The sequence below is a fragment of the Saimiri boliviensis genome, chromosome 2 (genome assembly GCF_048565385.1).
Source record: "Saimiri boliviensis isolate mSaiBol1 chromosome 2, mSaiBol1.pri, whole genome shotgun sequence".
NCBI classification, from domain to species: Eukaryota; Metazoa; Chordata; class Mammalia; order Primates; family Cebidae; genus Saimiri; species Saimiri boliviensis.
The window spans coordinates 237,419,159-237,432,102 of NC_133450.1; positions in this window are offsets into that span (position 1 = coordinate 237,419,159).

Consider the following 12,944-nt stretch of genomic DNA (forward strand, 5'->3'; position numbering starts at 1 on the left):
AGCCAGCCTCAAAACACTATATAATATATAATTCAATTTGCATAAAATTATTGAAATACTAAAATTATAGAGATATTTATCAGATTAATAGTAACCAGGGATTAGGGATAGAGAAGGTAGTTGTGCCTAGAAAAGGTTAGCATAAGTGATGCTTGTGATGAAACTGTTTTATATCTTGACTGTGGTGCCAGTCACATGAATCCATACATATGATAAAATCACACAGAACTACACACACACTCACACACATAGTCCATCTAACACACAAATGAGAGCATGTAAAGCTCTAAATAATGAGATCTAAATAATACTGGAGGATTGTATCACTGTCAATTTCCTAGTTGTGATACTGTACTTACAGTTATGCAAGATGTTACTACTGGAAAAAAACAGATAAAGAGTATATGTGATCTTTCTGTATTATTTCACAGCTGTATGTTAATCTTCAATTATGTTAAAAAGCTTAGGAAACAGAACAAAACTCATAAAACACAAGACAAAATCTTTATGACCTTAGGTTATTTTGTTTTTATTTTTTTTGAGATGGAGTCTCACTGTGCTTCCCAGGCTGAAGTGCAGTGGCACAACCTTGGCTCACTGCAATCTCTACCTCCCCCGAGTTCAAGAAATTCTCTGCCTCAGCCTCCCGAGTAGCTGGGAATACAGACACATGCCACTATGCCCGGCTAATTTTTTGTACTTTTAGAAGAGACATGGTTTCATCATGTTGGCCAGGCTGGTCTAGAACTTCTGACCTCAGGTGATCCATCTGCCTCAGCCTCCCAAAGTGCTGGGATTACAGACGTGAGCTACTGCTTCCAGCCAAGCAAAGGTTTCTTAAATACAACCCCAAAAGCATGATCCATAAAAGAACTAACTAATAAATTAGTCTTCATCAAAATTAAAACTTCTGATTTTCAAAAGACACTGTACAGACAATGAAAAAGGCTAACCATTGACTGGAAAAAAATATTTGCAAAGCAGATGACTAATAAAGAACTTGTATCCAAAAATCAGTGTGAAAAAATCACAAGCATTCATATACAGCAATAACAGACAGAGAGCCAAATCATGAGTGAACTCCCATTCACAAGTGCTACAAAGAAAATAAAATACCTAGGAATAAACTACCAGGGATGTGAAGGACCTCTTCAAAAACCACCGCTCAAAGAAATAAGAGAGGACACAAACCGATGGAAAAACCATTCCATGCTCATGGTTAGGAAGAATCAATATTGTGAAAATGGTCATACTGCCTGAAGTAATTTATAAATTCAATGCTATCCCCATCAAGCTACCATTAACTTTCTTCATAGAACTGGAAAAAAACACCTTAAATTTCATGTGGAATCAAAAAAGAGCCCACACAGCCAAGACAATCCTAAGGGGGGGGGGGAAAAAAAGCTGGAGGTATCATGCTACCTGACTTCAAACTATACTACAAGGCTATAGTAATCAAAATAGCATGGTACTGGTACCAAAAGAGAGATACAGACCAATGGAACAGAACAGAACCTCAGAAGTAATGCCACATATCTACAACTATCTGATCTTTGACAAATCTGACGAAAACAAGCAATGGGAAAAGGATTCTCTATTTAATAAATGGTGTTGGGGAAACTGGCTAGCCATATACAGAAAGCTGAAACTGGATACCTTCCTTACACCTTATAAAAAAAATTAACTCCAGATGGATTAAAGATTTAAACGTAAGACCTAACACCATAAAAACCCTAGAAGAAAACCTAGGCAATACCATTCAGGACATACGCATGGGAAGAACTTCAGGACTAAAACACCAAAAGCAATGGCAACAAAAGCCAAAATAGACAAATGGAATATAATTAAACTTAAGAGCTTCTGCACAGCAAAAGAAACTCTCAATAGAGTGAACCAGCAACTAACAGAATGGGAAAAAATTTTTGATATCTACCCATCTGACATAGGGCTAATATCCAGAATCTACAAAGAACTTAAACAAATTTACAAGAAAAAAAAACAACCCCATTGAAAAGTGGGCAAAAGATATGAACAGACATTTCTCAAAAGACATTCAGCAGGCAACAAACAAATGGAAAAATGCTCATCATCACTGGTCATTAGAGAAATGCAAATCAAAACCACATTGAGATACCATCTTACACCAGTTAGAATGGCGATCATTAAAAAATCAGGAGACAACAGATGCTGGAGAGGATGTGGAGAAACAGGAAGGATTTTACACTGTTGGTGGGACTGTAAATTAGTTCAACCATTGTGGAACACAGTGTGGCAATTCCTCAAGGCTCTAGAACTAGAAATATCATTTGATCCAGCAATCCTATTACTGGGTATATACCCAAAGGATTATAAATCATTCTATTACAAAGACACATGCACATGTATGTTTATTGCAGCACTGTTCACAATATCAAGGACTTGGAACCAACCCAAATACCAATCAATGATAGACTGGATAAAGAAAATGTGTCACATATACATGTGGCACATGGAACACTATGCAGCCGTAAAAAAGGATGAGTTCATGTCCTTTGCAGGGACTTGGATAAAGCTGGAAACTATAATTCTCAGCAAACTGACACAAGAACAGAAAACCAAACAGTGCATGTTCTCACTCATAAGGGTGTTGAACAATGAGAACACAGGGACACAGGGAGGGGAACATCACACACCTGGGCCTGTTGGGGCATGGGGACCGAGGGGAGGGACAGCAGAAGGTGGAGGGCTGGGGAGGGACAGCATTAGGAAAAACACCTAATGTAGATGACGGGGTGATGAATGCAGCAAACCACCATGGCACGTGTATACCTATGTAACAAACCTGCACATGTACCCTAGCACTTAAAGTATAATTTAAAAAATAGAACCTGTATCCAAAATATAGAAAGAACTCTCAAAATTCAGTAAGAAGGATACTAACAACTCATTTTTAAAACAAGCAAAAGATCTAAACAAAATTTTGATAAATAATATATATAGACAGCAAATAAGCACGTGTGAAATCTCAATACAATTAGTTATTAGGGAAATGCAAATAAAAACCACAATGGGATACCAGTAAACACCTACTGGAATGGCTAAAATTAAAAACTACCCATATTTTATGTTGTCAAGGATATAGAAAAACTAGAACTCTGATACACACATTGGTGAGAATTCAAAATGGTACGACCACTTTGGGAAACTGAGGCCGTTTCTTTAAAAGTTAAACATATAATTACCATATGATCCAGCCATTCTCCTTTTAGGTATTTACCCAAAATAAAATACATCTCTGTATAGTACCTGTACACAAATGTTCCTCATAGCTTTGTTAATAGCACAAACTGAAAACAATCCAAATGTCCATGTAAAGGTGAATGGATAAACTGTGCTCTACTCATATAACGGAATACTACAAAGTATAAAACAATAATAAACTATGGATACATGCTGTAACATAGAAATATCTCAACACAGTTTGGGAAACATTTTCTACATCCTTAACAATACAAAATATGGTTAGTCTTTAATTTGAGCCACTCCAATAGGTAAAAGAAACCTGACTTCCAAGTACATATTTTATTATTCCATTCATACAAAACATTAATGTTAACTAATCAACAGTTATATAAAACAGAGAAGGGGGCTGGGCACATGGTGGCCCACGCCTGTAATCCCAACACATTGGGAGGCTAAGGTAGGCAGATAATCTGAGGTCAGGAGTTTGAGACTGTCCTGACCAAGATGGTGAGACCCCGTCTAACCCCATCTCTACTAAAAATACAAAAAATTAGCCTGGCATGGTAGCAAGTGCCTGTAATCCCAGCTACTCAGGCAACTGAGACAGGAGAATCACTTGAAGCTGGGAGGTGGAGGTTGTAGTAAGCCATTGCACTCCAGCCTGGGCGACAAGAGTGAAACTCTGTCAAAAAAAAAAAAAAAAAAAAAAGAATAAAGAACAAAAAACAGAGGATTGTCTGGGAACAGTGGACCAGGAAAGAAAGTGTCCAAAGAAATATGAGGAAACTTTTGGAAGTAATGGATATGTTTACTACCTTGACCAGTGATGGTTCCACGGATGTATACATTTTTAAAATACGTGATTTATTATATGTCATTTGTTCCTTAATAAAGCCGATTTTTTAAAAATGTGACAGAGTCTCTGTTACACCTATCTCTCTAACATAACGTGAGACAGTATTGAATAGATTAACTGATGTAATTGCAACAAAAGAAGGAAGCATGGGACAGATAAATAAATATTTGAAGATCTGATGGCCAAGATTTACCAAAATCAGTGGAATATATCCACAAGTCCAAGATACTCTGTGACTCTCAAGCAGAATAAATGCAAAGAAATCCACATACAGATTCATTATCATCAACTGCTAAAAACAAAAAACAATGATAAAATCTTGAAAGCAGCCAGAAAAAAAAAAAAAAAAAAAAAAAAAGCCGGGCGCGGTGGCTCAAGCCTGTAATCCCAGCACTTTGGGAGGCCGAGGCGGGTGGATCACGAGGTCGAGAGATCAAGACCATCCCGGTCAACACAGTGAAACCCCGTCTCTACTAAAAATACAAAAAATTAGCTGGGCATGGTGGCGCATGCCTGTAATCCCAGCTACTCAGGAGGCTGAGGCAGGAGAATTGCCTGAACCCAGGAGGCGGAGGTTGCGGTGAGCCGAGATCGCGCCATTGCACTCCAGCCTGGGTAACAAGAGCGAAACTCCGTCTCAAAAAAAAAAAAAAAAAAAAAAGATAATACACAGAGAGGCACAGTACAAGAAAAATGTCTGACATTTCACCAGAAGCAGCGGAGGCCAGAAGACAATGGAATGACAATTTCAAAATGATGAAAGAACAACACTGTCAGTTTACAATTCTGCATCCAGTAAAAACAGTCTTCAAAAACGAAGGCAAGGTAATGTCAGACTGACAAAAGCTGCAGATAACGAGGTCAGGAGTTCGAGACCAGATCATTCTGTCTCTACACAGAATGATAAAAGAAATATATTAAGCTGAAGGGCTGAAATGATACCAGGTAGAAACTCAATTCTTCAGGAAGAAATCTGTAAAACACCAGATAAAGTCTTTGAAAAACAAAGACTTACGTTAGTTGGGTCCCCTTGGAAGCAAATGCTAAGCTAGAGTTAGGAGGTTTATTGAGGATAATGTTCATAAATAAAGTTTAAAAAGGGCTAGGCACGGTGGCTCATGCCTGTAATCTCAGCGCTTTGGGAGGCCAAGGTGGGGCAGATCATGAGGTGAGGAGTCCAAGACCACCCTGGCCAGCATGGTGAAACCCCATCTGTACAAAAAAAAAAAAAAATTAGCCAGGCATAGTGGCATGCGCCTGTAGTCACAGCTACTCAGGAGGCTGAGGCAGAATTGCTTGAACCTGGCAGGCGGAGGTCGCAGTGAGCCAAGATTTCGCCACTGCACTCCAGACTGGGGGACAGAGTGAGACTCCCTCTCAAAAAACAAAACAAAACAAAACAAAACGGAATTTGGCAGGGAAAGGCTTCAGACCCTGATGTAAACTGAACACCTGTAAAAAGAATGAAAGAGGAGGCAGAATTTGGCAGGCAGGGCTGACAAAATCTTTGACAACCCAGTAAGGAGCTTCATAGCAAAGCAAGCCCATTAAAGGAGCCTTGCATTGCACCAAAATGGTCAAGCCCTAGTAAGCCTGTCATGCTCATTTATTGGCAGAGAACTCATGTCCTCAGTTCTTAAGCTAAGGCAGATCCTGAATGCCCTGCAGCTGGAGGCTCTCAGGTAACTGCACTTGTCAGAGGTGAACAGCAAGGTTTTTCTTAAACGAGTGCTGAACACATGTTTATGGCATGGTGCCTCAACTCTTTAAAATCAAATAATATAATGTGGGGATTCTGGCATATAATGAAATAAAACATATGACAAGAGCATAAAGTATGGGATGGTAGCAATTGGAAGTACACTATTGCAAAGTTCTTACACTGCCCACAAAGTTGTATCTTTTAAAAATAGACAATCAGGCCAGGCGCGGTGGCTCAAGCCTGTAATCCCAGCACTTTGGGAGGCCGAGGCGGGTGGATCACGAGGTCAAGAGATCGAGACCATCCTGGTCAACATGGTGAAACCCCGTCTCTACTAAAAATACTAAAAATTAGCTGGGCATGGTGGCGCGTGCCTGTAATCCCAGCTACTCGGGAGACTGAGGCAGAAGAATTGCCTGAACCCAGGAGGCGGAGGTTGCGGTGAGCCGAGATCGCGCCATTGCACTCCAGCCTGGGCAACAAGAGCGAAACTCCGTCTAAAAAAAAAAAAAAAAAAAAAAAAAAAACAGACAATCATAAGTTAAGGATGTATACCATAACCTCCAGAGCAGTGGTCGGTCCCTAAAACATTTTGGTCTCAGGACTCCATTAGATACTTAAAAATTACTCAGGACACAAAGAGCTTATGTTTAAGTGGACTAAATCTATAAATACTATTATATTAGAAATAAAAAAATTAAATACTTTAATGAAAACAGGTGGTCATGATGGCTCACACCTGCAATCCCAGAACTTTGGAAGGCTGAGGCAGGAGGATCACTGGAGTCCAGGAGTTTGATACCAGCCTAGCCAACATAGTGAGACCTCATCACCACAAAATAAAAAAAAAAAATTAGCCAGGTGTGATGGTACATGCCTGTGGTCCCAGCTACTTGGAAGGCTGAGGTAGGATGATCGCTTGAGCCCAGGAGTTAGAAGCCGCAGTGAGTTATGATTGTACCGCTGCACTCCAGCCTGGGTGACAGAGGGAGACCCTGCCTCAAGATCTCAGCTTGTTGCAACCTCCACCTCCTCGGTTCACGTGATTCTCATACCTCAGCCTCCCAAGTAGGTGGGACTACAGGCACGCACTACCACACCTGGATAATTTTTTTGTATTTTTAGTAGAGATGGGGTTTCACCATGTTGCCCAGGTTGGTCTCCAACTCTCGGCCTCAAGTGATCCACCTGCCAAGGATTCCCAAAGTACTGGGATTACAGGTGTGAGCCACTGCATCTAGCCAAAGAGGCTTTTTTTTTTTTTTTTTTTGAGACAGAGTCTTGCTCCGTTACTAAGGTTGGAGTGCAATGGCACAATCTTGGCCACCTCACCTGGCTATTTTTATATTTTTAAGAGAGAAGGGGTTTCACCATGTTGGCCAGGCTGGTCTTGAACTTCTGATCTCAAGTGATCCACCTACCTCAGCCTCCCAAAGTGCTGTGATTACAAGCATGAGCCACTACGCCCAGCCTAAAGTGGTTTTTAATGACTCTTTGTACGGCAGTGAAGAAAAAAAAGTGACTACTAAAATAGTTTGGTACTGCTGCTCTGATTCATGCTAAATAGGCCAGCAGTGTTACCTATCATTGCTTGTGGACCATCAGTGTAAAAATTAACACACTGAAAAAAGCAATAGGATATAAAATATTCTAAAAACAATTTTAATATTTTATTTATTTAGTTATTCTTTTTCAGCAATAATTTTGTTACTTTAGATCCCCGAAAAGATCTTAAGGATCCCCAGAAGGTCCATGAACCACACTTCCAAAACTGTTGCCAGTCCAGTGATCAATGTGCCAGCTTTTTAGTTAGGGTTCTCTTAAACATCAGTATTTGAATGTCTTTCTCTGGGGCAATTATTTCTACAGTGTCCTGCCAGGGGGAACTGAACTCACTTTACTTGGAGCAGAGTGCAAAAAGCCCTATACCTAGCAACACTGTCAAAAACAGTAGCAATCTAGGTAGCAAACAAATGGGAAAGGCCAGTGACTCAGCTACCCTGGGGCTGTAGTCCTGGTTGGGGAAAAGCAAGGCCCCAGTAGAGTAGCCAGAAATTTAACAAAGAGATGTTAAAAATGAGACAGACATAGAAAACCTTGATAGGCTCTCCATACATCCCAAACTTACTGGAAAATCGCACACATATGTAGAAGAGACCAGAGACGACTACAGCTATTCACACATTCCTGGATGGCTGCAAGACTGTGCACACGTGTGGAAAAGGCCTGAAAGGGCTCAATCAATCCTTCAATCAATCAATCAATAAAAAAAACCTAGGGAAGATTTGAAAGCCTACACTTTGAATACTTTCTTAGTCCATTTTCTTTTACTTATAACAAAATACCCCAAACTGGGTAATTTATAAGAAACAAAATTTTTTACAGTTACAGAGGCTAAGAAGTCCAAGATCAAGGGGCCGCATCTAGTGAGAGCCTTCTTGCTGGTGGGGACTGATACGGTTTTACTGTTTAGTTCACTATAAATCTCATGTTTCATGTGACCTCCAGTATTGGAGGTGGGCCTAGGAGAAGGTGTTTGGGTAATAGGGATGCATCCCTCATTAATGGTGTGGTATGTCCTCACTGTAATGAGTGAATTACAATCTATGAGTTCATGTGAGATCTGGTTGTTCAAAAGGGCCTGGCATCTCCTCCCTCCCTCTCTTGCTCCCTCCTTTGCCATGCCACACACTAGCTCCCCCTTCGCCTTCTGCCACGATTGTAAGCTTCCTGAGACCTCGCAGGAGCAGCTGTTGACACCATGCTTCATGTACATTCTGCAGAACAATGAACCAAATAAATACTTTTGCTTTATAAATTACCCACCCTCAAGTGTTCCTTTATAGCAACCCCAAAATGGACTAACACAGGTACTCTCTGCAGAGCTCCAAGGCAGCATGGGGTACCACATGGGAAGGGGAATGAGCGTGCTAACATGCTTGCACAGGTCTCTTTCCCCTTCTTATACAGCCACCAGTTCCCCTCCCACAATAACCCATTAATCCATTTACCCACTAATCCATTAATCTAGGAACAGATTAATCTACTCATGAGGACAAAGCCCTCATGATCAAATCACCTCTTAAAGGCCCCATCTCTTAATATCGCCACATTGAGGATTATATTTCAACACAAGTTTTGAAGGAGACAAATATTCAAACCACAGCAAATACATTCTCCAAACTATACACAGATCTATCAGCAAAGAGCGGGGACCTAACTGGCTTGAGATGTTTGAACAAAACCTCTGACTAATCTTTGGCTGACAAAATATGCTGAAACAAGAGTAATTCTAGAAAGCCTGTCTCTTTAAAAAATGTGAGTGCAAGACATTAGACTTGCAACAGAGACAAATTCCACAGAATTAGTCCAGATAAGTGTATTATACAAACAGCAATAACCTCCTTTAGGGCACATCACAATCTGGAGTTCCTGTAACATAATGTGTAAAATGCCAACTTTTAGCAACAAAAAAGAAATGTAAAGAAATACTGTTTTTTTTTGCAGTAGCGTGATTTTGGCTCACTGCAACTTCTGCCTCCTGGGTTCAAGTGATTCTCCTGCCTCAGCCTACCAAGAAGCTGGGACTACAGGCACGCGCCACCATGCCAGTTTTTGTATTTTTAGTGGAGACGGGGTTTCACCATGTTGGCCAGGATGGTGTCAATCTCTCGACCTCGTGATACACACACCTCGGCCTCTCAAAGTGCTTGGATTACAGACGTGAGCCACCACGCCTGGCCAGCAGTGTGTTTTATACTTAGGAAACAAGTCAACAGAACTCATCTTTGAATAATGCCAAACAGTAGATTTAGCAAAGACTTTAAATATATTTAAAAACTATTTTAAATATATTTTAAAGAGATCACATTTAAATAAAGTAATACATGATTACAATGAGGGTTTATTATAGGTATACATGGCTATTTCAATATTTGAAAATCAATCAGTCTAATCTACCATGTGGATAGGCTAAGAAAAATCACATTTGTTTTGCTTCCCAAGACAGTGGACTGGAGACAGTATCAGCATGACTCTCCCACTTGGAAAGACAAAATAGTGAGTAGAAATTTATACTGTGAACTTTTTTCTAAGAAGCAGCATAGGAACTGAACAGAAAAACAGAAACCATAGACCCTTTGAAAGCAGCAGCAGGCTACAGCCTACATCCCCTGTGAGCCAGGTGAAAAACTCAAGTTCCCAGAGTGTGATGGGGGAGAGACTGCCTCCAGGATATACATCCCCACCAGGTAACCTGGTAATCCAGTCCACAGGGAAAGGCCTTAACCTTACCCAGCACTGGAACTAATATAGGGAGTGGTGGGGGAATATAAAAGCAGAAGCAGCAGCAAGAAGAGCCCTGCATGCATTCCTAGTCTCCAGCACAGACCAAGGGAAGCCATTCCTGATTCTATGTCACAGAGGGTCTCACAGAAGTTGGCTATCTATCTCAGGCAGTGGTTCCAGGTTAAAAGAAGCTCCCAACTGAAATCTGTATAATCTTGAGTGGAGATGAACTCCCTTGACCAGAACCAGTGGGGAAGTAAGAAGTGTGCTACAGCCACAGGCACAGGCACTGAGCTCTCTTGCTTTGCAGGCAGATGAAGAGGGGGCATGGCCTGAAAACTGGTTCCTGTCTCCATAGGGAAGGCTTACAGCCTAGGGCAGTTTTGAGTTCTGAGCTTACATGGCCTGGAATTTAGCTAACTGCTGCTGGCAAACACTGAGACCTGCCTTGCCAAGCGCATGAGAGCTGGGTGAGGCTTGTGAACTCTTTTGCCATCAGCCTCTCACCACTTCATTTTCATGCTCATGTCCAGGGTCCTGCTACAGATGTCAGATATCCATCGCCTACTACCCTTACCTAAGCCACAAGGCTTCTTCCTAGCTGATGGCTTAGCGCCTTTGCTCTTCCGTCACTTAGGGGCTTTCCCTGGACTTCCTATGTGGGATCCTGAGGGGAGGTTTCCTCTGCAAGTTTCATAGCACCCATTCACTCTAAGTTCATTTTTCTCACTTAATACCAAGTGTAGAGGAGAGCAGATGCTGGCAATGGCCAACAGCTCAATAATGTCAGAACTCTAGGTTGGTATTATTCACCTACCTACCCTTCATGGTTACAAGATCGCTGTAGTAGCTCTGATCATCATAACCACATTCAAACTTAAGCTTCATGCAGGGCAGGTGCAATGGCTCACTAGTAATCCCAGCACCATGGGAGCCCAAGGTGGGAGGACTGCTTGAATCCAGTAGTTCAAGACCAGCCTGGGCAACACAGCAAGACGCTGTCTCTTGCAGCCAGGTATGGCAGTGTGCACAAGTCCAAGCTATGTGGGAAGCTGAGGTGTGAGAATCACGAGTTGAGAGGTCAAAGCAGCAGTGAGCCATGACAATGCCACTGCACTCCAGTCTGGGTGACAAAGTGAGACTCAGTGGAGGGGAAAGGCGGAGGAAAGAAAGAAACCCTCTCCCTACCACTGCTCCTTATAAAAATCATTTTCTCTGAAGTACCTGCTTCTGTCATTTTCAGCCAATTTTGGCCTCAAAGCTAAGAATATATTGCTTGGTCATTGCTGAGTTACTTGTCCTTCCTTCCAGGAGGCAGAAAGCTAAGACTTTTAGCCTAATTCTCATGATGGAACAACTTCAAAGAAAACGGAAAAACTGCTTTATTGTGTGTACCAGTGGTCAGGACTTCAATAGTGAGGAAGGCAGTGTGTGCATAGAACAGGGACGTATATGTGAACTCTATACTTTCTGCTCAATTTTGCTGAAATGTAAAGCTGCTCCAGAAATTAAAGTTTATTACCTTAAAAAATGCTTTATTGTTCCAGTTCCATACTAGATCCTGTGACGTTAAGTCATACATTGTAGGGTCTAAGTAAAGTGGTAAGCCTCCCTCACCTAACCAGCTTTCTCTGCTCCTCGGCTTGAAATTGAAAAGTCCCATACAACTCTGGCTGAGCCTTATCAGACTCCCAATGAAAATTTCTCAAGCTCACGGTCAGAAGTAGTTCTGCCTATCTGAGGCTGCCTATTGTTTAACGGCAGGAGTGGAACAGAGCTTGTTAGTCTTTTGCCAAGCTTTTTTTTTCCCCCTAAGGTCGATTACTGCAGAGATAATTATCTGTGTTATTTCCTTTCTCCCCTGCTTCCTTACTAGTAGAAACCTAATTCTATTCAGTCTGGCAATCAGCCTGCCAGACCCACACTTTCCAGGCTTCCTTGGTCTAAAGCAGTCTGCGATAGTTCCAAGGGATTACACATAGAGAGCGTAAAGTGTTTCTTGAGAAAACTCTTTAAATGAGTTTAACCATAAAAATATCCCTTCTGGCTGGGTGCAGTGGCTCATGCTTGTAATCCCAGCACTTTGGGAGGCCAAGGCGGGCGGATCACCTGAGGTCAGGAGTTCGAGATCAGCCTGGCCAACATGGTGAAACCCATCTCTACTTAAAATACAAAAAATTAGCTGGGCATAGTGGTGGGCACCTGTAATCCCAGCTACTTGGGAGGCTGAGGCAGGAGAATCGCTTGAACCCGGGAGGCAGAGGATGCAGTGAGCCAAGATCATGCCTTTGCACTCCAGCCAGTGTGCTGGTGCATACCTCTAATCCTACCTACTCCACCCAGGAGGTGGAGGTTGCAGTGTGCCAACATCACACCACTGCATTCCAGCCTGGGCAACAGAATGAGACTGTCTTAGAATGAATGAATAAGTAACTGTTCAAAATAGTGGGAAAAAAGATTAAGACTACCTTGGGATGCTAATGCACAAATTCCACTCATTCCTAGAATGATAAATGCTCAAACTAGACTCACAAAATGAGATGATTTACGAGGTAGTGTTGGCCAGGCACAGTGGCATATATATGGCTGTAATCCCAGCTGCTCGGGAGGCTGAGGCAGGAAAATCACTTGTACTGGGAAGCAGGGGTTGTGGTAAGCCAAGGTTGCACCACTGCACTCCAGACTGGACAAGAGCAAAACTCTCTCTCTCAAAAAAAAAAACCAAACAAAAAAAACCCAAGGTAGTGTCTGCCTAAGCAGACTCAAACAATTACTTAAGAAAAGAGGCTGTCCTGGCCAGCACTTTGGGAGGTGTCAAGGCCAGAGGATCACCAGGAGACCAGCCTGGGCAACAAGGTGAAACCGTCCCTACAAAAA